At 37.8% G+C, this 27,417-nt stretch overlaps 1 pseudogene; it reads left to right on the top strand.

Moving 5' to 3' along the window:
• LOC136236898 (uncharacterized) overlaps positions 1-25,837 on the top strand; it is a 38,007-nt pseudogene extending 12,170 nt beyond the window's left edge.
• The last annotated feature ends 1,580 nt before the right edge of the window (positions 25,838-27,417 follow it).

Genomic DNA, 27,417 nt, shown 5'->3' with positions numbered 1-27,417 from the left:
AACCAGTAAAGCAAATACAATCTGGCCAATACTTTTAGTTGGCAATATTACTAGCTGATATTGGAAATTCAGCTGGATGTCCACCTAGTGAGGATCACCAGACACCTAGGTGAAGCACATTTCAACTATACTGGAGTGGCTCCAGTGTTTACTATTTACTCGTGGGTTGCCACTGCATCCCGACCAGAACAAGCTCAAGATTTGCCAGGATATCAGGATGTGATCGTAGATTCCAGGATGCGGTATGAAGGAAGAGGCTGGCTGAACTATGATCACCATTTCTGTCAGTCAGCAGTTGCCTATCCAACAAGGAAGTGGTCTTCATTAGACAGTGATCTCTGGCATGCTTCATCGGTTTGAGAAGGCAGTCTATCCAGTGCCAATTTTGTGAGATGTCAACACATACATCCTCAGAGTGCATCTGGTCTCCTAATCAGCAAAGTTCGAAGCAGGTATCAACTGAAGTGGTATTCCAAAGCCCCTGTTTGTAAGAATTGGAATTTCTTACCAAATCTAGAATGTGCATTCAAGGCATGCAAATTTCAGCGTGTTCGTATTGCTGCAAGGACCCCACTTTAACAAGGCAGCTGACAACCCACAACCCACAAAGGAATGTTCTATAGGCAAAAAGCGCAGTATTAGCATGTTGCTGTCAGACCTTCAGTGTAGGCCACTGTAAAGCTTTAATAATAATAAATACTTAGGTTTAAAGGAAGAAAATCCATCCCTCCTGGAGGAGACTGAGTGTGGCGCTCGACTAGACATTGGGTGGCCTGCAGTTCGAATCCTGGGGTAGGAGGGATTTTTTCCCCTTCTTTGACCCTTTTCTGTTTCACCTTATTGTTAGCTAGGTCATGTAATCTTTAAGTTTCCAGTTCCAGTGTGTTAGGTTAGGTTAATCCAAAGGCTGCAGCACATGTTGCTGTCAGACCTTCAGTGCAGGCCACTGTAAAGCTTTAATAATAATAATAATACTGGCCATACCAACACTGCCATTTTCATCAGCAAACTGCAAAACAACCTCTGATTACTGTTATCTACACTTCTTTTTAATCTCTTTAAAAATTTCATTTTATCATTGGTATGATAATGTTGGAATGTGTTTACATGTAGCTATGGATTGGTTACTTGTATGATGTGCTATGTATGGGTGTTACCAAAGTACATGGACAGTTTTAAATTTTCCTTCTGCCCTTCAGTCATTAAACTATGGAGTAATCTATCCCAGAACATTGTTAATGCTCCCACATACACTGAATTTTGTAATGATTTGGACACTTTTATAATTACACCTGTGCATTATAATCATACATGATTCCTGCACAGTACACAATATAATATAATAATACTTTGCTTGGATCCATACTAGTGTATGTCTTCCTTCTGTTGTTCAAAAGCTAGCCTGACTCAGCAACATGTGGCTTGTACCATGGACAACCCCCACAGTTCTCTGCTGGTAGTAAACACACAAAACAAGTATGGCCTTGGGGTTGACAGTGCAGCTACATGTAATATGTGACCGTCTCAGTGAAAACCCGTCTAGTTTGCACAGATGCATTTTAAAATAAACAAAAAAAAATTGAATTGGTGAAATTACGTGTTATACAAAGAAAATTTTATGCAAGTTTTAATCAAACCATTACTCAGAGAAGGAAGACTCAAACCAATTTAACCTATGCACCATCTTATTTTGCCTACTCATGGGGAGTTCAAAAATCTTTGTTTAATTTCTGTAGCCCTAATGGTTTGTATGTCACGTGTGTTTGTTTACGATACGGTTGATGTAAACAAAATTGTTGTCATTTCTTCAATAAAACCACCTTCATATGCCATGCACATGCTGGACGAAAACTAAACCTTGGTCGATCTGACAATCCATGGTGAACATTGTAAGCGAAATCCCAACTGTGTAGATGGAATTTGGAAGTTGTGCGAACTAGACAGGTTTTCACTGTGATGGTCACATATGGTTCAGCAGACTGGATGGTATACAGGCAGGTAGGGCCACAACGTGTTCACTTTAAGCACATCTTAATTCAGCCAGGTAATGATGGCACATCCCATGTCAGTCAGGCTACCTGTAAAAATAAACAAAATTAAGCAAAGACAATAGTTAGCCAAACATGCAGGTATACACATTCACTGCTGACTCTTGCATACAGGACATGAGACATAAATATACCATTAGACAGCAGCAGCAGTCACAATGCATGTATAATCTTACAGTGAAATTTGATATTACATTCATAAAGCTTTATGTTTGTGTGAACAAATCATACTTCCTGTCTTGGGCGATAAAACCGGTTTTCGCAGATCCAGTCACAAATGATGGGGTAACAAGGCAGCCCACTAACAACTATGATCCCCACAATCAAACTTTGTGGCTTTCTAATTGGGTCACTCATATGGCTAGTGCAGTTCCTTTTAGAGGTGTACCGATAATCTGATTGGCTAAAATATCATCCACCAATATGGTAATTTTTACCGATATCAGTATCGGTATAGAACAGTAGGAGGACCAATATCGCTACCAATATTTATACAGTAACAATAGTTTGTACATAAACGGATTTTGCATTAGCTCTATGTTACCATGTGGCTGTTTAATGCCAGTGGCTTGTCCACCTTACAACAGGTGTTATGCTACTAGAAGCCATAGCATGTGATTCTAGTGTTTGCTGCTGGAAAGCTTATCACAGTCTTTACAAATGAAGCAATAGCCCATTTCATTTTTGGCCTTAAATATGCAATTACGTTAACTGATGATGATGCAAATGCTGGAGTACATTTTTCCATAAAAATACTAGGGCTCAAACAAATAGTGGTTTTTACTATTCAAATATTCTTTATTCACAACTACTGAATATTCTTTTTCAGTATTGGTATGGATGAGATATCAATAATTCTGCAGTTGTACAAGATATCTCTTTAATACAATTCAGAATTAACATGATTTGATCACTTATGTCATAGATATGCTTATGTAGGATAAAGAATTTCCATGTACTCTACCACTGATGTTATATATTTCCTTTGAAATGAATATTCGAATACCAGAAATGGTATTCGAATATTCGTTTGAGTCCTAAAAAATACTCCAGCCTCCATAGATGCCTGTACATTTTAGGGTTTTTTAAAAATCGTCCATTACAAAATCACACCGTATGTTTCTACACAGGCGAATAGACAGAAGCCTACTCTACGCGTTAGTGGTAATTTGGTGTTGGTAGAGTGAAGCTGTGTCGCAATAAAGTTGATCGGTTTTAGTCTAAAAAGCAATATCGATATACTCCACTATGAGAAAAGCTACTGACAACGATAACTACGTAAGTGTACTGTCATAACATTAAGTCTGTGTATGTATTTAACTATATATTTATAAACAAGCGCTGCTCCTTACCCTACTGACCAATCGTGTGTTGTCTAACTAAAATCGCTGCTGTTTGTGATAGTGCAGATTCTTGGCTTTGTTTTGACTACCATATGGCTTAGTACTGGCTATAACGACCCCACTGAGACTCACTGGAAGAGTATCTTTCTGTTCATGATATAGTACAGATGCTTACCTTTCTACACACGCTTAGCTTTGTTTTAGCTACTGTATGGCTTTGTACTGGCTTTTCATTAAGAGTTGTGTCTTGCTGCTCACAATGATTTCAGTGTACTGCATGCATTCATGCACTAGTAACTTTATTGCACATCTACGATGCCTTCTACTTGTTTAATCTGCAAGGGTACCACTGAAAGTGGTGTGTCAATGCATCGGATCCAGAGCATCCTGTAAAGAGGCAACAATGGCTAATTGCCCTGAATCTGTTAGAAGATGAAGTGGCAGACCATCATAGAATCTGTAGTGGCCATTTTCCAAATGGTGATGCAACACAGGTGCCTTCTCTCTTCCTAGGCAAGCGATTTAAGTCACTAAAGAAGCCATCTTCACAAAGAAGCAAGACATCTCTTAAAAGAAGCAGTCATCCTTTTTGTACGAACCAGCTAAATATATCAACAATTGATACACAAGAAGGTATTTTGACTGGTGAGACCCCTGTCGGTGAAACACTGTTGAGTGACCATTTGATTCATGAATTACCATCCGAGACACCCGATAGTTTGACAATGTTGTCCCCTGCTGTTGTACTTCCATCACAGTACCAAACCCTACTGAAGACACAGAAGAAAGTAGTGTAATTCACACTGCTCTTACAGCTCACATTGAGTTTTTAGAAGCTTAGAACAAGTCACTAACAAAGTAATTAGCTACATCTAAGAGAGTATTTCAACTCTCCAACGACATTTTAGTCAGATTTTACACCGGATTTTCATCATATAAAGTTCTTTTGTTATTTTTTGAGTTTCTTGGGCCAGCTGTACACAATTTACAATGCTGAGGAAGTAAGTCAGTGCTCAAGCATTACAAAAAGAAACTAAATCCATTTAACCAGCTGTTTCTTACCTTAGTTGGTTAAGCTTCTTCTTGATCTTAAGATTTGGTATTTCTGTAAGTTCAGTTTCCACATATTTCATTACATGGGTATGTTTTTTGTATCACTCTCTCACTGAAATAGACTGGCTGCCTGCAGTATCCCAAGTGAAAGCCACTCTACCACATGCATTTAAGGAGAAGTATCCCAGCACATACGTATGCATCATAGATGCTAGGGAGTTTTTCCTTGAAACACCAAGTGATTTACGGTTGCAGCCTTCCACTTGGAGTAACTATAAGCATCAGAACACAGCCAAGCTGCTGGTTGTACGTACACGTAATGGAGCCATTTGCTACATATCTTCACTGTATGTTGGATCGATATCTGATGCTGAGTTAACACGTGTATCAGGACTAATACCCAAGCTCCCAAAGAATGAAGATGTCTCTGTTGTGGCTGATAGAGGCTTTACTGTTCGTGATCAACTCCATTAGGTAGGGGTGGAGCTGAACATTCCTCCTTTCCTTGACGGCCAGAAACAGCTGCCACCAAACAAAGTTCAAGAGGGCTGCACCATAGTATCTGTTTGTATACTTGTGGAGAGGGCTATTGGCAGGATTAAAACATTTAAAATATTGAGAAGTCCTTTGCAATTGACTATGGCTCACTTAGCAAATCAGATTGTTACTGTGTTTGCGTTGCTTTTCAATTTCCAGCCTTTTTTGATTCCCATGTCAACAATGGAAGAATCTGACAATGATGACTATCTGGACTCTTATTACAAAAGTGACAGCCACAGTGATGATGAACCAAGTGGCTCTGAATAAACTTGTAAACTTATCAATGAAATATTATGACATAAATGTCTGTATCGTGTAAACCTGACAACATATTTATAGCTAAAACTGTACAAGTGCAAACAAAACACTGCAAATAAACAACTACATTAAATGATAGCCTGGTTAAAAGTACTGGTACAAATATGTATTTTACTTCTATGTCCAAATTACTTTGATGTCTACCATGAACAAATTTACTGCTAATTATTTAACTACTAAACAGTTTGCAAAGAAATTATTAGTACTCTAAGTTCACTGCTGTGTACGCAGGTCACAAACTTGCATACCTAGTAAATGTGTAGGTGAAACAATCTCAGGTGCCACACAGTTATCAAAAAAAATTCTATCAGCTTGGGTAATAACTCATTCTCCCAAAAGACCCGGTCAAACACAATGCTTTCAACAGATATTCCCTTTGTCATGTAAACTATAAAGTCACACCATGTTCTCTTTGCAATAGCTAGCTGACCTTGTGCTTGGAAGTAATAAGGGTGATTCCACTTAAGTTTAACTATTGTATCACTGCTTGGTTGGATTCAAGCTCTCACAGTAAAAGTCTCTATTGAGGCTAGCTTCAGCTGGCAACTGCCCACGAAACTTATATGGACATTTGCTAATCAAAAGGCTCGGAGAGCTTGGGTCATGAACATATCCATCAGGCGATGCACCTAAGAATGGATGATCCTCCAAAATTACAAACCAGCACTAGAGGTAACCAAGCCACTGTTGCCCTTATCTTTATGGTAATTCATGTATTTTTCAAGAGCACAAGATTCATGAGTCTTTCTCCAATCTGTTGCAGCGCAGTTGAATGGCTTTGGATCAATTATGCATAACACTAAATGATGTGGATGGGTACTTGGCAGACGCTTAAAAGTCTCTCCAAAAATGATGCAGTGATCCTGTACTTACGTACAGAATACTAGTATGAAGATCGGGAACGGTTCCTTAGTCTCTCTTTCATTTTTCCTTAGTTCTGATGCAGGGAGTTTCAATGTCTCTTTAAAAGCTGCCTTGTTTTCAAGTAGCTGTTCCTGGGTAACAATTGTTGGCATTCGTGTAGAAGCTTCATCTGTCCACATTATTTGCAGCCTGTCCTTTGTATTGTGAGGGTCGGGGATCAAAATCCTCCAGCAATGTGAAGCTCTTTCTTTTTTCTCAACCATACACATGCTTTTCAAAGTTTATTTCACTCATTTGTAATATGCTCTCTTCTACTCTTTGGAGCTTTCCATTTGCAAGCATATGAAATGATAGGTAATGGTACCTCCTCATCATCACCTGAATATGCTGCAGGTGTAGTTAATCAAGGTATTTTTCAGATACCGAAGAGGTTTTCTAAATGTACCAAATACCGAATTTGATGTAATTAATTTTAGTGGTGACCATACGTACATGAAGTCAAGCCTCATACAACCATGTTTACGCTGTGGACAAGCACAGAGCTATTAGTGCATGTTGAAGTATTCACAATGGTTTTTACTTTTTGGGATACTTCAAAACTTACTTTGTAGTACAATATTATTGTTGTTTCATTTGTTTCTTTTTAAAAAATTTGGATATAAGTGCAAATCATAGCTTACCCAAGTTTAAAAGGTATTTAGTGATACCGAGGTATTTTTCCTAATACTGTACCGTTCTTCAAAAATGCAATACTACCCATCCCTAGACTACCTACTCATCGTCACCTGAATATGCTGCAGGTGTTTGAAAATTAGCTGGATCCAGATATACCAATGCATGTAGTAGCCCAGACACATGTGTACAGGTAGCAAATTTTCTACAGATAATAAAATTTTAATTAATGAATGCTTCAAAACACACATACCCAGTAGCACATTCACAGGTAGTTTTCTTGATGTTACACACCTCTCCTTCCATAGCCAGTATTACATAAACATGGTATAATCCATCTTTCATAGTTGGAGTCATAGAGCACCGCACATGGCAAAACAGTTGGTGCTTGTAGTTTACTTCAAGGTGCTTTAAGCTCCCAGAAGCCCACTGGTTGAATCCATGTCGTAATGCACGGAATGCCCATGGCCAGCTGACTCATTCCCAGTACCTTTTACCATGTAGGTGTACAGTAGTCCTATAAATAAAATACTTTCATTGTGCATGCATATTACATTCTACAAACCTGGCATAACAGGTGGTTTTTTTAAAATCCATTTCTTCACAGTTTTTAGCTGATACAGACTCCCACCCAGCAAATGGAGTTTCTGGCAGACAGGACCAAATGAACGTACTATTTAATCTTTGCTGCTTCTAGTACAAGTATGAACCATCTACATCAATGACTGGTTTACCCTCTGCCGTGGCACTACGAATGCTGTAAAGGACAATGTCTGGTACTTAAAATGTTTTATCATCTATTACTGATATTTTACAAAATTGTGTTGATGTCGCACTACCAGTTCAACAGAAGCCAGCTCACACAACACTGTCACCTCTACTTGCTACAGTAAACAACAGGTGGTGTACAGTTGGAGAGGATACTATACTGGATATAGCTAGCATTGAATCAAACGTGAACTTTGCACAGTAAATACACATACATAGCTATTTATCATGCTGTAGCTATCTACCTTTCAATTACATTCATCTTTTTGCATGAAGAAGAGACTTGAATTCCACTGCACAAAAGCCACCATTTCAAAGCAGCGACATTATGCTTCTCAAGAGGCTCCTTATGAGAAGCTCCAGGGATATCATCCTCTGTTAGGGTTAAAACTATGCTGGATTTGTCACTCATAGTAGCTGTAGCACCAGGAAACAAAGCTTTAAACTTACAACCAGTATAAACACTGAAGTACACGCTAAACGAGCTTTTCCAGCTTGAACATAGCGTTACAGGAAATACAACCATACAACCGTACCTTTCAAGTATCACTAATCTACCACTAAAACCAACTAAGAATATCGCTCCATCACCACTCCAATCCTTCGCTTTATCAACACCAAATTACCTCTAACGTGTAGAGTAGGCTTCTGTCTATTCACTTGTGTACAATGTTTATAAACATATGGTGTGATTTACAACAGGCAATTTTTTTAATAGCTCTAAAATGTACAGGCGCCTATGGAGGTTGGAGTATTTTAATGGAAGAATGTACTCTAGACATGATGTATAACCAATTAATGGATCCTTACAAGGTTAATGAATGCTTCCGTGAAAAATGAAATGGTCTATCATGAACCATGATAGTGGGTTAATAATAGGGATTGCCCATGTTTTTTGCAAAAATCCTAATAGAACGCACACCTAAAAACCACCTTGAAAAGCATCCTTCAACTCAAAACAACCCTCTAGTGGTTCTTTGCAATGAGTATAGGTCCACTAGTAAGTATCAAGTGAAAAGGAAACAGTATGTGTATTTCAAACAAAACTGAAATATGCCCGTTTGTTCATATTATTATCAAATGGTATGGTCGTACCGTATAACCCTTTATTATCGAATGGCTAATATATTGCCATAACGAGTGCCCTTTATAAACGGAGCCATAACTCCTTTTTCCTAGGGGCTACGAAGCTGAAATTGCTACCAAACTGCTCAGAAGGACCGGGCGTTTTTAATGAAGTTTACCGTTCGGCGATAGGAAGAAGCATGGGCAAGTTATGGCACTTGGCAATATAAAATAGCGTATACAAAACAATAATACCTGTTTAAAACTCCATGTTCGCCTTCTCCCTGCTACTAGTAGGCTTTAGTTGGAATTACTCCATTCCCCACGTGATAAGGATTCTAAAAATAAATAGTGTGATGTCATCGCGTTGATTAGTAAGATGGCGGCGCCCATCTTTCAAAGCCATGGCGATACGGAGAAGATACGCTTTCTTCGCTTCATAGCGCGTGAGTTGTGTGTGTGATCTGTAAGTATTCTAGCTGTGTTGGTAGAAGAGAGAGATGGCTATCAAACGGTATATAGCTTGATGGGTTAATTAATGGGTGGGGTCCACTCGTATCGCCCACAGTTCACACAAGCCATAAAAGTTTTCACACTTGCGGTTTTGTAAAGAAAACTTCGGTAATAAAGGGTTAAGTAGGAATCCAGGTGAAATTTTTGCATGTCGCCAAATTTTCCACCTTTAAAAATCATCCTAGGGATATTTTACAAGACGAAAATCACCTTTATGGAATAGTACTAGTCTATATAGTACATAAAACAGCATTAAATACAACAAAACGCTTACAGGTGGCCAGATATAAATTTTATAAAAATTGCCAGAACTCGAATTTTAGACTCACTGCCTCACTCACTGACCACAGTCGCAAGCCTAGAGCCCAAACGAAGCAGCACACAGCCACCATTTTACGTCACAATAACAAACTCACCAGTGGGATGTGCCTTTTGGGGTTCCGACGAGTGTGTTCCCTCTGCGCCTTGTCTTTTCTTTTATCTTCAATCAGGCTGCTTGTCTTCTTCATCCAACGAAACCATATTGAGGCGTTAATTTTCCGTATCAACACTTTCTTTAAACAGCATAATAGACGCCACAAGATTATTTAAGACACTTAGACTACATTACTGTTACTGTACGGAAGAATAGATTATATTCCTTACTGATATAATCTATGACGGAGGGTACTGTACGGAGGTACTGGTACTAGATAGCTTCACGATAGGTCACAAGATCACGCCCATTCTTCATTCTACGCATTATCGATCTATCGATTGAAACCACGATGACACACCCCTTTCACTAGCTGTATTTCAGTGACCACACACCTTCAATTTGGAAGGCTGACTCGACATACTCTATAATCAATCGAAACCATGCCCCTTTTTTGGCAAGCGCACATCTTGCAGGCTGCCTTGAGATACTCTAACACAGCAGTCACCCTAATAGAACAGTCACATGTTTATAGCTAGCTGTATGCCTTAACAAAAAACTAAACAAACTAGTATATTAAAAATTATAAATTTAAAAGGAATCCAAACGATAAAAAGCAGTGAAACAAGAGAACAATGGTAGCTATTACAGCATAGCTCGGTGGGAAATTCCTACTTTGGCATTGAACACAAAATAATGGCTATATCATGCCAAAGTAGGGATTTCCCACCAAGCTATGCTGTAATAGCTACCATTGTTGGATTCTTACTTTATTTTTAAATTTATTATTTTTAATATACTATCATGAACCACAATAGTGGATTCATAATAGGGATCGCAGAAGAATTTTTGAAAATCCTAATAGAGCAGTCACCTAAAACCAGCCTTAGAAAGCAGACTCGAGCATAAAACAACCCTCCGAAGGCTTATTATCAAACACTGAACTCAGACAAATGGTGATATAGCAGTAAAAATGGTCTAGACGAAATTTGGAAACATTCAAAAATTGCGAATTTACGCGAATTGTTCATATTATTATTCATAATATTATTATTATTTTGTTTCACTCGTGTACAGCCCAAGGTTTCCATTTTTTCGTGATAAAAACTACACAACCTTACTCACTGAGTCCTTCTGCGTGTCCATGACCCATTAATTAACCCGTACTCCACAGATCACTAACCAGCCTTCACCTCGCTAAATTTCTAAGTTCTTCTTCGCCATTGCCTGCTGTTTCGTATACGGAAGCCGTAGAAGAACAAAATTACGGGATCTGGTGTGCTCAGGGATGCGTATAGCTCAACTATAGTCTTTATAACATTAATAGATGGCAGATTGAAGTTGTGCAGCACTCTTTTACCTTACAAGATCGCCATAATAGGGTCTCTAGTGAGCTGCCCATGTTCGCTACGAGAAGCCGTTCAAGCGCGCATGCAAGGTATCCAGTTTATTCTCTTCCTAGCAACCACAGTGAGTGCTTTAGTTGTCCACTATAGGGGGAAGAATGGTAGTGCTGATATCATGGCTGCTTTTCACACACAGAAAAGGTTGGGTGGGGTGCTTATTACAACCCTACCATTTAAAAATATTTTGTGGTCTAACCACATATCGTCAACAACCCTCCCATATGGTATCCATGTCATAAACAACTTAAGGGTGTGAAGCTTGACAGTCTTATATGGGAGGATTGTATGCTACTGTGTTTATGTCACTGTAACTAGCTACTGTGTACTTACTCTAGCACATTCTCTGATCAGCTAGTGACATTGACAGTTGCAAGCATTTATGACCACATGCTAACCAGACTTAAATTTGCTGACTATATATACCTATGGTGTTCCACTTTATGACACACTGCTGCTAGCAGGCTACACCTAGGCTTTCCAGGGCTAGAGCCCAGTTTAAGTCTTGGCAATTGAAACTCAATATGTCAGTTTAAAGTAGTCCTGCATGGGTATGACTGCCAAATCCCTGGTAATCATGTAAGACTGGCTACGCCACTGGCCACTAGTATAGTGACATTGTAATTTGTACATGCAGACACTGGCATAGGAAGACTTCGGCCAAGCCTAGCCATCTCCTCCTATTTAGCTTGATTAATACCAACTCACACGGTTGCTACTGCATGTAGCCTTGCATGTTTATACGTGCATTTATACAAAGGTGTTGCAAGTGTCATCACTACAATAATAGCACTACAGCTGCAATGTATAGCTATCTCTGCACTACCTATTCTGCTAGACAACTCTACATCTGTAATGCACATGCTTGATGTATGCATCGTTCTTCTCTTTTTTTTAAAAAATTGGACTCTACAGGAATTATAACACTAACAGTTACCATTCTTATAACTTGTATCATTCTTGTCCTTCTGTTAGAATAAACACCTAAGACATCTTGTTCTTCTTCAAATCTCCTGTGCCATCAATAGCAGTGTCTCCTGTATGATAGGTGCACAATCAGTGATTCTTCTGACAGGTAGGTAGCTCATATAGCAGTGTGTTTTCAGCAATGGCACCAAGTGTGACGATGATGGCTGAAACACTGAGTAGACTAGGAATTAATATATCCTGCCTTATATTTTGTGCGTGTACAAATCAGAATGAAAATACAGTCTTTATCATAGATTACAAATTAATATTGCATTAAGTATCTAGTTAATGAGTTAACCTGAATCTCTGTTAGCTTAGGCTACACTATAATGTGCCAATTAACTTATAATCCATAAATGTATTTGAAAAAAGTACACAAACTAGACATATTAAAAATTAATAATTTAAAATTAGAAATAGGGATCGCTAAAAAAGGCCGTGAAACAAGAAGGGATCGCTGGGGTGGTAATGTAAACCACAAATCCCTATTTTGACTCTCTATAAATGCTCCATTTGAGTATAAAGAGTCAAAATAGGGATTTGTGGTTTACATTACCACCCCAGCGATCCCTTCTTGTTTCATGGCTTTTTTTAACGATCCCTATTTCTTATTATAAATAATTAATTTTTAATATGTCTAGTTATTATTTATTCTTATAATTCATAATATTATTATTATTATTATTATTCTTTCACAGGCATAGCGAAGTTTACCCGGGATAAAAAGTAGCAAGGCTTGCTGAATGGATCATTGTGCGTGTCCATGACCTATTTTTGATTTCATTTTTGGATGGAAACAGCCCAAACCGGGCCGTTTCTTCTTGCCAAAACGCCATTACGCTCGAGAAGCCATACAAGATCACGTTCAAAGTTAGGTTTTTTGATGTACGCTGCTTGTGGCTAATAGAATCTGTCTTTAGTAAACTCAGTATAGGCCAGGAAGCTTAATCTGGGCTGATGACTTTGTTGCAAGGTGGTTTTTTTCACTCCGTGATTATTGTACGTGGGCAGGTTATCCAGATTATATACTCTAATAGAGCAGTCATGTAAATACTCTAATAATGCAGTCAACTGTATATTAACAATCCTTGCACTGAATTTGACAGCTACTAAAGGCACCAGTAATGTAAATTGTAGCTCATATTGAGAGACTCTCAGTGTGTATGCACATTGCAATTTGATTAGTTTCATGTTTGTACTGAAACAGTAACTGCGTTACTATGCAGAATGCAAAATTACACTATTCACCACAGTCTTCATTATCAATCAAAGAAATCCATGTTAATTGTACACATGATATTTTAGTCAGTAGTGTGAGAAGATATTGGCTGATGAAATGATATGTTCCAACAACTTGCAGCAAATAGTCAATGATATAGGTCTATAGTTTGATGGATTAGTACATGGGCCTTTCTTGTATACTGGTGGTACATATGCCCTCTTCCAGTCTGAAGGAAGTTCACCCTGATGTATAATACAGTCAAGTATATAACAACAATCCTTGTACTGAATTTGACAGCTATTAAAGACACCAGTAATGTAAATTGTAGCTCATATTAGGAGACTCTCAGTCTATATGCACATTGCAATTTGATCAGTTTTATGTGTGTACTGAAATGTTGACAGTGTTACTATGCAGAATGCAAAATTACACTATTCACCACAGTTTTCTTCATAATCCATTACTGGATTAATAAAAAGTACACAAACTAGATGAATTAAAAATTGGAAATTTTAAAGTGGAAATAGGGATCGCTGAAAAAAGCCACGAAACAAGAAGGGATCGCTGGGGTGGTAATGTAAACCACAAATCCCTATTTTGACTCACTTCAAAATGACAGAGCATTTAACTAAAAATTTATGACAGAGTCAAAATAGGGATTTGTGGTTTACATTACCACCCCAGCAATCCCTTCTTGTTTCGTGGCTTTTTTCAACGATCCCTATTTCCACTTTAAAAATTCCAATGTTTTATTCATCTAGTTATATAATACCTTTGTAAGAAAAGGAAGGGTCACAGGATAACCGATAACCAAGGAAACCTTGCTGTACAGCTTTCTCACAAGTCATTAAGTGCAGAGTAATGCAGAAATATCCATTTAAGGCTTCATGAGAGTATACATAAAAATGTTTGTGGGTACTTAATTGTCTGGATTGCGCAATAGAAACCCAAGCTGTATACCACCACAGGTAGAGTATAGCAATGAACACATGCACATGTTAGGTAAATGTACACTTTTGTTTGCTTAAAACTATAATACAAATATCGGATCGACTATCGGTTATCGGCTTTTTTGGTGGCATCAATATCGGATATCAGTAGTGTAAACAATCAATTATCGACACCCTTATTACCACAGAGCGTATCTTCCACTGCTCATGCGCAGAGATATTCCCCTAGATATCATCATCCTTCTGTGCCCTAAGTTTGATGTCAATAGCTGCCTTCCCTGACCAGTAACAGATGAACAGGTGTGGAGTCGAAATAACTGGTTACCGGAACCATAACTCGTTTGCCAGAATTCACATACACTTGTGTGTTTCAGTTACCGGAACGATATCTGACCACCAACCAAAAGGTTAATCCTAAAGCCATCTAAATTTTGACAAAAATCTCACACAATTGTGAGTGCCTAACAGACATCCATGCAAAATTTTAGAATGTCAGAATTCATAATGTAGGGGTTACGATTTTTTAGTAAAAATGTATGCACATATTGCTTGATATTTGCACACACAATGATCATTTAACAGTTCTACAGTAACAAATAGTGGAACAACAAGCTCCCAACCAATTCTAGATCCTTCACTTTACACTGTTCTTGATCTCTTGGTTTCAGATGTTTTGTAGGGATAGCATGGCGGCATACTTCACTTCCAGTGATGAAATTAAGTACCCACACTTCTTAACAGTTGGCTTGATGGTAGTACACTATTCTGGACTATATTCTCACCAACCTCTGCCTTCGCAACAGCTGCCATGTCATCTATGAGCATGCCAGTTCAACTGCCATGTTTGATGGTAGCCATACCATATTAGTGGAAGTTTCATCAAGTCCTGGCCTTGACCATGGCTTGCCTTGTTTCTTTTGTTGTTTGGTGACTAACATCGTAGCAGAAATCAACAGTAGAGAGGTCTACTCTCTCAAATTGATGGAGAACAAATGCCACTGATGGCACAGGGTAAATTCATATCTAAATACAGCTCCAAACCTACAGTACTGAAGTCAAACAAACTGTAAACCTTTGTCCATTCCTTTATCGGTAGAATTATAACCCTCAACGAACATAAAACAGTCTTTGTCGACCATTTCACTTCTTTGTACCACAGAATTCCACCATTTTTATTAGTAAAATGCCCATCGGATAATTGAAACATGTGTTTCCAGTAATTGAGTCAATCCAATAAATGATTGCTTACGCCACATGCCAAAAACCCATATCAGTACACCTCTACTTCCTTTTGCTCTTTCTTCACTTGCTTACCTAGGGGAGGTACTTAGAACAAGCCGACATTGGTTCTACACTATTTAGAACCCCTCAGACTAGGACTGGCCAATGCTTTGGAAGCTTTGAAGCCTTCAAAAGTTTTGTAACCTTTGAAGTGGTTTTACCCTCCAAAGCTTTGTAGCCATGGATACTGGCATGTCTAATCAGTCAAAAAGCCATGTGCTTCCTGGATGCATGTAATAAACTTTTACAATCTAATAGAGCTGGGCGATATACCAGTATTGTTAGTAATCGGTGATATTTAAGTCATACCAGTTTTGATACCACCTGTTAAATACTGTCGCCTCCATTTGGGCTTGTTTCATCCCATACTTAGAAGGTAACCAGACATGTGACAATGTTTGTAGGCAGGTGCTGATGTAGTCAGCTAACCAAACTATGTAAACAAGTTTGTTTGTGGTAGTTTGTACGTGAGGTTTGCTGAGCTACCATGAGTATTTGGTGCTTTTGTTGAGCAGTTACTTTAACACCAATGGCTTTTACATTAATACTGTGATATTTAGTAATACTGTGATACTTTTTATGAGAGGTATACCGTTTGCTATTTTTCAATACCGCCCAGCATTACAATCTAAGTATAGTTGTACTACAACCTGTGCAGCTGCAACAAAGTGTGAGACCATAATGGGTATGTAACCATCAATTATGATTGTTAATTACTAACATGACATAAACAACAAAGCTTTGAAGCTTTAGTAGCTTTCTTGCAAGGAGCTTCGGAGGTTAAAATTCTACCTCAGACAATGTGGGCTTGGCTACCCACAACTAAATATCTATCTTGGCTAGAGGTGCACCGATATGACTTTTAGCCGATATTCCGATAACCGATATGAAATAATATTATCAAGCCAATAAACAAAGCCGATCCGATATGGTAGCATGGATATTTTCTCTAACAATTTGCTCTCTAAATGTAGTAAATAAGTGACAGAGTGGGACTGTAATCAATAGCGAACACTACATAATCATGCGCTGTTAGGATATTACTAGAGCATGAGTGCCCATAAATAGATGTTTATGTATATCTGTATCTGCTGTCTTTTTATGCATGTTACTGATCTGATACCGATATGAAAAAAACAAGGCCGTTAACCAATAGCCGATCCGATTATCAGTGCACCTCTAATCTTGGCCTGCAGTTTTGGTAATTAAGTTTGTGGGTGGCCTTGCCCACATCATCCCTGAGTCTCTAAAATAGCGTAGAAACCTTGTTGGGTTGTTCTACATAACTAATACATTATTACTCTTTATCTTGTATCAACTCTTCAAAGTGGGAACAGCTAGGTAACAACGTAGTAAAGTGTAGATGAGTAAATTGAAATATACCATCAAAACTTCAAATACGGGTCATTCCATGTCAAATCACCGAGAAATTGTAAGGTCACCTCTCGGATTTCGACAAAACTTGGTGTGTTTGTAGTACCTATGGTGCTCATCACCCATACCAATTTTTAGCTTCATACACCACATAGTTTCTGATTTATGACCACAAATATTCATGAAAAATTGATCCATCTTGAGTTACAAAATCAACTGTAGCTCACCACTGTGTTAATATTTTAAAATAAAAATTTTCAGCGATTAAAGACTGTTAATTGATCTTTCAAGTAATCCATAAACTATGGGATATCAATTTAATTAAGGTTCAAAAAGGCTCCATTAAAAACTTTAATCCTTAATATTTCAAAAAGTGCTGCTTCAAATTCTTTGAAGTTTTCAGTAAATAATAATTAGGTTATGGTCTATTGTTGGTAAAAATTTTGTGGTGGGGCCACAATGGGTTCAAGAGATATAATTAAATATGTTGTGGTATGCAGAGGAATTTTGTAGTCTATTATTGCTATATGGGAGTGTACACCTCTGCTGATAAGGCCATGCCAACTTTGTCTTACACAATTGAGGTGTCCAAGTACAGTGCAACCTGTATTAGTGACCACCTGTATTGAAAGACCACCTTTGTGCTGCAATTTAATTAGTTGGATTTACTGAATGGGTAATTCCATATCAGTTCACCAAAGTTTTGCACATGACCCCTCAGAATTGGACGAAATTGGTGTGTGGGTATCCCAAGTGGTCATATGTCCCTTCACCCATTGCTTGTATGGCTTCCCAGAAATGGCTTATTTTGTATTCTATTTTTGCTATACTTTTGATCATTCAAAGTATCATAACTTGGGTGTTTTAAAATGAATTGCACCACTTTAAAGCTCATAGAAAAAGCTTTCATTTGTATATTTAGCAGCTTAATTTGATGAAGTTGATAATTAACTATGTCTCCTAATCTTTGACCTTTGCTCTCCCAAAAAGTGCTGATTAGAATTTTTTTGTGGATACTTGTCAGACATTTACCTATTAGTTGCAAAAGTTTCGGTGTTGGGTCTCTATGGGATTATGAGATAGGTAGCTAGCGGTGTTTGCGGTATTATAGCAGATATCCCATGTAGTATTGCACACCTTGAAGCCCATTCTGCTGATTTAGGTTTGCAGACACACAAGACTCTTTGATTCAACTGCAAGTTAAATGTATGCATATATATAAACAGGCTGTGACAAAGGTATGCCGGTAATCAAGTTTGTTACTGTGGTGATACAGTGTGATGCTGTTTGGTAGCAAAAGTCATTTCTTTTTTGTCAGAGTACACACAACCACTTCTTGTTCTTGGGTCTACAAGAGTTATAATTTCATCCATTGGTATAGTTTGGGGCTCTGGGTACTTGAACGTGTTTGATGGACCATGTGGATACAGAAATGTCAGCTTCACTTCCTTAGTGTCACTGCAAACTTCAAGCACACAAGCTAACTACTGATTCTCTTCATGTCAACAAGTGACAAATCCAGCAATCGAATCTGGTGAAGCTTCATTCTTTGCTAGAGCAACTCTCGCTTTCCTGAAAACATCAGATTATGAGTAAAATTTTATTTCCACTCTGCTATCTGAGATTGGCACAAAAGAGTGCAGTTTTTTGGTACCATGGATTGTACGTGATAGTTGAAAACAACGTCCCTGTTGTCTCAAATAATCTTCATTGTTATAATACCCAAAGTAAGCAGCAGGTATGTTGCTACATGCTCAATTGAACAACTGACACGGTGTCATTAGTTGGTCATTGTATTGCCTTTGCAAGCTATATAAGCTGGCTGCATTTGAAAACTATACAACTAAATAAATAGCAGCACAAAGGTGGTCTTTCAATACAGGTGGTCACTACTACAGGTTGCACTGTACTTGGACACCTTCATTGTGTAAGACAAAGTTGGCATGGCCTTATCAGCAGTGGTTATTAGAGGTGTACACTCCTATATAGCAATAATAGACTACAAAATTCCTCTACATACCACAACATATTTAATTATATCTCTTGAACCCATTGTGGTCCCAACACAAAATTTTTACCAACAATAGACCATAACCTAATTATTATTTACTAAAAAATTCAAAGAATTTGAAGCAGCACTTTTTGAAATATTAAGGATTAAAGTTTTTAATGGAGCCTTTTTGAACCTTAATTAAATTGATATCCCATAGTTTATGGATTACTTGAAAGATCAATTAACAGTCTTTAATCGCTGAAAATTTTATTTTAAAATATTAACACAGTGGTGAGCTACAGTTGATTTTGTAACTGAAGACAGACCAATTTTTCATGAAATATTCAAAATATTTGTGGTCATAAATCAGAAACTATGTGGTGTATGAAGCTAAAAATTGGTATGGGTGATGAGCACCATAGGTACTACAAACACACCGAGTTTCGTCGAAATCCAAGAGGTGACCGTACAATTTCTCAGTGATTTAACATGGAATGACCCATACTTAAAACTGGCATTTCTCATGATCAATAATTACAAATAGGCAACAACATTAGTACTGCATTGTTGCCTTAAAGACAGTCACATATCCGTATGTTACTAGAAAAGCATTTCTAATAAATATTTATGTATGTAGATGATTGAAAAACAGGAAAAAATGAAGCAGATATTGAAATACAACTTAAAAGCAGCGAAGAAGAAACATGGGTCAATCCTTGTGAGATACCTTAAAATATTTTGCACTGGATCAGGAGCAGCGGGTAAAACTAGTTTTATTAATTTATTATTGAAAAACAAGTTTATTGAAGAGCACCACAGCACCAACGTGGTTCACACCAATCATGCTGTGTCAGTAAGGACAGCTGCATTTCATGATGCAACACCACAAAGTAGTGATGTAAATTGGATTGAAATGGACCTTGATTTTGAAGTTAGAATTTTGCGATCTGTGCTATGTCCCCCAGAATTACCTCTGATGACTTCAACATCAAACATTACTGCAATAAATAAAAGTGATGTTTTATCAAAACCAACATCTTCCTTAACATTGGATGTCCCCATTATTCGGCATACTTACAAGCCTCCAAGCTCTGCTCTCAGAAAAGTTTCATCAAAGTTTTTTGAATCATCAGTTAAGGAAACTAAAGTAACCAGTTTTAATCGCATCCTTGATTCAATAAATTTCTGTGGCTCATCACCCTCATCTGCCACTTGCCAACCAGGTAAAGTATTGAACATGATAACTATACTGGACACTGGAGGTCAACCAGAGTACATCCATTTGCTGCCCACCATCAATATTTACCCAACGGTCACCTTCATAGTTCATGACTTGTCTAAAAGCCTTGATGATCCAGTGTTGGTGGAGTACAGTCAACATGGTGAGCATATGTTTGTGCCATATCATTTGAACTATTCTAATATGGATATGATTAAGCTTCTCATGTCAGCTGCCAATGATGCAATAGGAGGGTCTCCTTCTAATATTCCTTACTTGGTTTCAACTCCCACATCCAATAACAGTTCATACATTTGTTTTGTTGGTACTCATGCTGACAAAGTAACAAAAGAAGTTGTGGCTAAAACAGGAGAACAGTTAACAACCGTGGTAAACAATACTAAAAGCAAAGCAGCTGTATGGTACAAGGAAGATGGTGATGTCCTTTTTGCAATAGACAATACAACAGCTGGTAAAGATACTGAAGATCCTGCAGCCAATGTGCTTCGCAGCAGAATTGAAGAAGTGGCTGCAGAAAGAGATGTGTATGAATTACCTATAATGTGGATGTTGTTGCAGCTTGAAATTCAACAAGTTTGTTCCAAAAAACAAAAATCTTACATCACAGTTAAAGAATGTGTCAAACTTGCAAAGAGTACTGGCTTAATTTCGAATCAAGATGAAGTAAAGAGTGTTTTACTGTATTATCACCTTTTAAGAGTCCTGATATACTTTGAAGATGTTCCTGGTTTGTGTGATTATGTGATTGTTGACCACCAGTGGTGGTTTGATATACTGAGCAATATCATCAGCAGTGCATTCCAGCAAAGCAAACTGAAATTTAAAGCTGTGCAGAAGTTAAAATATGAGGGAATACTTTCTAAAGAGCTACTCCAATGCATCAAATGGGAAGAAGAAATCAAAGAAGAATTTTTTTTGTCGTTACTTGTTCACATGAAAATCATTGCAACTGTGGTAACAGGTAATGGCAGAGAAAAGCAATACTTCATACCTTTTGTTTAACCAAATTGCAGTTTGCAACAACAAAGTAAAATTTTGACCCAGTATGGTCATCTTCAAGGAAAGCCATTGTTGATTCGGTTTCAGTCAGGTCTTATACCTAGAGGATTGTTTTGCTCTTTGATAGTTGAACTGCTGCAAAACCCACCAAAAGGTTGGCATCCTCATTTATCTCAGACTAAAACACCCCATACTTTTAGCAATCTTATTTCTTTCAGTTTACTTAATGCGTGTTCTCTGTCATTGTTTGACAAGGTATCATATTTAGAAGTACAAATATGGCATCCAGAAGAAGCTTTTCAGCTTCCCATACACAATGAAACTTTTTCTGATTTGGTCCAAGCTCTTATACGGACGTGTAGTCATTTGAATTTTGATCATTCAGTACTGCAGTATGGATTTTTGTGTGACTGTGGTAAGATTACTGAAGAACACATTGCCATCGTGTCTGACGTCTCTCAGTCCTTGTTATATGCTGAATGCAGCAGTTCCACTACATGTCATTTGAAGCTAACTTCGTTACATTTAATTTGGTTTGCAAAAAAGCAAATTTTACTATCTACAAAAGGTTAGTGATATTCATAATGTATAGTGTATTGATAACAATACATGTGTGCTCAGGTCTAAACGGTTTTGAAACTTATTACCATAATTCAATGGCGGATCCAGGATGGGACATTTGAGGCAAATGCCCTCCCCTCACCTCCTCCTTTGGTGGAGGAACCATAGCTACTTCTTTTGATTGAAATACTAAACCTTGTCAGGCCATAATCAATTTTATTGCAAACTCACCTAAAACAAAAGTCAAAGTAGCAGCAAGCTGTCAAACTGTCACCCAGCAACTTTGTGTGTACTAAGCACCTCTAAAATAATTATCGTGTTGCTGGTATTAAAGACATTCTAGCTTATAAAACAGCTTTTAAGACTTCACAAAGACCAAATAAGCAGTGAGACAATACTAAGAGGTGAGTATTTGCTGTTTCAAAAATACAAGAGAATCTGTTCTCCCCAGCCACCTACAACTTAGCCTGTTTGTGCCCCTCCCCTTGCCATCCGCCCCTGTAATTCACTTTATTTTTAAGCAAAAATGATAAAAATTTCTTGTAAACAAAATATTTTCATATGACTTCAGTGTGTGAAATAACTTTTCAGACACATGCTGCCACAGTGTCAGGACAATATTATGTGTGGACGTCAAGTGATCTGCCCAGACATTTTAACTTTTGTCCTACTTGTGTTTCTGCCGTTAATTAATTGTTCAAGCATTGGGATCACCAGTATACTATACAACTGATCACTACTCAACCACTCACTAACAGTGACAGAATAGGCAAGTGCAGGTACTACATGGTCACACATAAGAACACTTCTTTGCAAGAGTCATAAAGATTTCAGTCAAAACTTAAAGAGCTTATTGTGAAATGAGTAGTGGCTATGTGGTTGAACTAGTAGATAATGACTCAGGGCCACTGGCTCTATTACTAAGGTCAAAATGAACATTTCCAGCTTAAAATACAAGCTGGATGTACAGATGAATACCACAAGTAAAAGCTCCTAATGGCTAACAGGTTGTATGCTTTTTACTACTACTATAATACAGGTAAAGGAGACAAGTAGGCTGGTGTAACATAGTAACCATTAACCTCAGAGTTTACTTTGGACATGGTTTGTGGTCACTACAAACCAGCACCACATAATTAAACTGCGTGCCAATACTGCTATGTCTGGCCTCCCGATTAGCTTGATATCACACACTAAACTCCTCTACACATTGAAAGGACATTATTCTGGACAAATTCAAATATGTCTTGACAACTAGTGTAATTCACTATTTTGCAAACTGAAGTTATTTAGATGAGTAACTACTCTATTAGAGTATTATGTTTTGCAGCAGGAGGGTTTAGTCACATTCTTACTGTGCCTCAGTTGAAAGCTAACCTTTCACTACAGTAGCAGTTACACATGCTTGCAGTTAGGAAACTGTTACAGCTAGTTGTGCAAAACACTTGTCTAAGAAAGTTTTGCATACAAAATTGTTTGTGACAGGATCTGCGAAAACCTGACACAATTGTGCATTTTTCGAATTCCTGTTTATTAAATATTTATAATCTACTTAGCCAAGTGTACCGTCTGGCAAAGTTTCGGCCTCATATGCCCATAACTTTCAGAGTTACAGCCCTACAAAGTAGCAACAACACAAAAATCGATTTGTACAGCAAGTATAGGGAAAATAAATTACAGGCGCTTACAAAAGCAGTTGTAACTCACCATTGGATTGAGGTACAGAGCTGCAATTTTCACCATTGTGCTCACCATGAATAGGGGAATCAATCTTTGCTCACTTTTCTTCACTGCATACAAAGGCAAAATTCGTGTAGAAAAATCGATCGCTCACAATCGCTTCGACATGACATAAACGAACACTCATAATTTGCGTATCCTTGGGTCTACTGCAATGAAACAAAGATTTTCTAACTCCTCTTGAACAGGTGAATGAGATGATATCCAGGTTTTTATTGTTAGTCCCTTCCCTCACTAAGAAGAGGCGTTCAAAAAATTTACAGAATTTTTTCAATAAAACATGCAAGTATTTCACCCATTGTATTCAATGCTTTATATTGTAAATTTAGGCTTGCACAATTGTGGCAGATCCGGTCACATTTTACAGCAAAAAAATGTGACCAGATTGTACAAAACCGATCCAAATCGCACATCAGACAAAATCAAACTAACACCTCCAGTGGATAGCTACACTATTGTACTAGTAGTTTGTACCACTCAAACTACTCAAGGCTGGTTTCAACAGACGTCTTTTCTGGGTGGTGTGTAGAGCTCGAGTGGCAGTTTTAGGCCTTGTGAAGGACCTGGCTTGACAAGAACCAGTGGTTTACTGGTGGGCAGCCTGATAATGTTGACCAGACGTTTTTCTGTGGATTTTGCTACATATCAGCCACTAAGGAGCCAGCACAGCCCTGTAATCTCGTCTCTGGACTCCAGTCATGGTCTTCCTTCATTTTGAGGTATAACCTTTGTCCACCCCCCACCCTCCACCCCTTTGTGAGCACTCGTGATACTACTTCGCTCGTCCAACTGCTCAGATTTTCTATCTTATTTGGCAGGAAACTCTACAAGCAGCTACAAGTACTGGAAGTGGCCTGAAAGGTAATAGATTGGTACATCTTTAGTGTAAATTTCATATGCATGCTTGCTATCCTTGGAGAGTTATGCTGGCTTGAATTCTTTAAAACCGTTTATCTCAAAACTACTAATGTGTGATTTGGATCGTTTTTCCAAAATCCAGTCTCAAATAGTGAATTACTCTTTTTAGCTTTAATTGTAGCATAACCGTTTAGCTAAATTTTGGTAAATATTTGACTGCTATATTAATTTTGGTTGACTGTCCAGTCATTACGGAAATTAAAGACAATTCCCATTATAAATGTAAAGCAAAACAAAGAACCCATTGACATACTACCCACAAATCAACACCTATGCACTCATGGAAAAAAATTAAAGAAAGACAAAGGTAAGTTCATGATACATGTATTGTAGCTACTGCAATAAAGCACATTTAATATATAGGGAATGTCGAACAGTGAAATTAAGCCTGTAGCATTAACGATAGTCAAGATATGTTTGGCTGAAGGCATCAGTAATGATCAGTTACATAGTTAGGTAGTGAAAACTTGTTAGAAGCATTTCAGGTTGCTCTGAAGATATTAATATACCTTACCAATACTGTCAAGCTGTCATGAAAGAGAAAAAAGCAAACCTTGATGAACCTATTATACAGTGCTACCATACAGCGTAGTATACATACATATATATGCTTTTTATATTTGCATGTGTGGACATTACATACTTAATGCTTTCTGGAATGTAGGTCATGCTCAATTGAGATCAACTGACTTGAATTTGAATCCAAACAGTGTGGAAAAGAAAGTGGATGCAGTTGTTAAAAGTATGCTTGCACATACCTTCATGTATAAATCTGCATATGTGACCAGATTTGAGATAACCCACCTTCCACTCACATTTTTGCTGCTAGAAATGAATAGTCCACAGCCAAATTGTAAAAAATGGGTGCAGTCATTCAAGGGTGAAAATGTGAAATCAAAAGTGCATGGCATCCAAGAAATGACTGTGATGGTAGCCTAAGGTGACTGGCTAAAATATCAATAACAATTTAAGTGAATTTGGGGTTCTAGTAAAACTTTGAGGAGACAACCCAAGCTCACCTTTGTTTATTTAAATTGTTGTCATTCACCTACTATCACAGTACATTCTTGACTACCACCTGATTTCCAATTTTTTTTCTCTCTGGACTTTTTGGATTAGTTTATATGTATGTACATATGTATAGGCTAATTGTATTGGTCATTGTTTTAACAGGACCTGCCATGAAGCTAATCCATGAAGTAGTTGTTCCTAGAATAGCAGCTCACTGGAGTCTTGTGGCTGATTATTTGGAATATGAAATAGAATACAAACAGGTGATAATGAAGAAGGGTCACCATGACCCAATGGACTGTTGTGTGATACTGTTAGAAGATTGGTTATCAAGTAATAGAGGAGTGTCTCCTAAGAGCTTATCTAAGTTGATTGAAGTTCTGAAAGAGATTAAACCCCTTCGAGGAGCAACAGAAAAAATTCTCAGTGATTTGGAGATGGCTGTAGACTTTTTTGAAACAACCTTATGAAATATCACAATTGTTACACATACAATATACATTGTACTCTAGCTTATTTTACATGTTCACATTTGAAAAATCGCGCGCGCGCGCGCACACACACACACACACACACACACACACACACACACACACACACACACACACACACACACACACACACACACACACACACACACACACACACACACACACACACACACACACACACACACACACACACACACACACACACACACACACACACACACACACACACACACACACACACACACACACACACACACACACACACACACACACACACACACACACACACACACACACACACACACACACACACACACACACACACACACACACACACACACACACACACACACACACACACACACACACACACACACACACACACACACACACACACACACACACACACACACACACACACACACACACACACACACACACACACACACACACACACACACACACACACACACACACACACACACACACACACACACACACACACACACACACACACACACACACACACACACACACACACACACACACACACACACACACACACACACACACCCATACACATTACATGCTTATATACATACGATGTAGCTGTCTCATGCATGTGTATAAATCTATTCATACAGTATGTTTTCACTTGTATTTATGTTCATAATTATAACTTGAATTTGTTTATGCTTATAAATGATTATTCTGTAAGCATGCATACACTTATGTATATGTAATTGAATACTAATAAAATTATATAGTTGTATTACAGTGGTGGTTCAATAAAACTCGTGCAGGCAGGATTAAACAATGGGTTACTTGTAAAGTTTCTAATAAAAACCTGATTTGATAGTGGGTATAAGAGTAAGCACCTGTAGTTTAAATTAGGATAGAGGCTATGTGCTTCAATGTATATCTAACTGTTTTATAAAAGCAACACAACTAATCGTGTTACTAGAACTTCAACAGCTGTATATAGTATGCTAACAATGCACTCGCCAGGCATTCACATGTAGGGGTTGTAGGTATGTTTAGTGCATTTACAGACTGCAATATATCATCTATATTTTCAAATTAATTTTGTGCATTCCTGCCTGTGATCCCTTTGTATGTGAAGTTATGTGATGAAAAAGTGCAATGTCTGCATGCTTAGAAGTTATTGATTTGAAGCAGTAGTGGAGTAGTTGTTCCTAGAATAGCAGCTCACTGGAGCCTTGTCGCTGATTATTTGGAATAATTATGAATTAGAATACAAGCTGGTGATAAGGAAGCAAGGTCGTGACAACCCAATTGACTGTTGTGTGATATTATTAGAAGATTGGCTGTCAAGTGATAGAGGATTATCTCCTAAAACTTGGTCAAAGTTAATTGAAATTCTTAAAGAAATTAAATGCCTGAAAGGAACAATAGAGACTGTTATTGAAGATTTAGAAGAGGCTGGAGTGTTTTGTGAAAGCCATGGTAGCTCTTAAAAGTGTGCAGTAATGAAGTATATACATATAAGTCTGCTAATTAATCACTACAGAGATATTAATGTTTTTAAAACATTTAGTAATTAGATACATGTTTACATGCATTTGTAGTAGAACTTGTTAGTAATTTTTGATACTAGATTAATGAAATAAGAACAGTGTAGCAACAAAATTTTAAGGGGTAAGAA

Source organism: Dysidea avara, chromosome 10, assembly GCF_963678975.1.
Source record: "Dysidea avara chromosome 10, odDysAvar1.4, whole genome shotgun sequence".
NCBI lineage: Eukaryota > Metazoa > Porifera > Demospongiae > Dictyoceratida > Dysideidae > Dysidea > Dysidea avara.
This window is presented reverse-complemented; position numbering and strand designations above follow the sequence as displayed.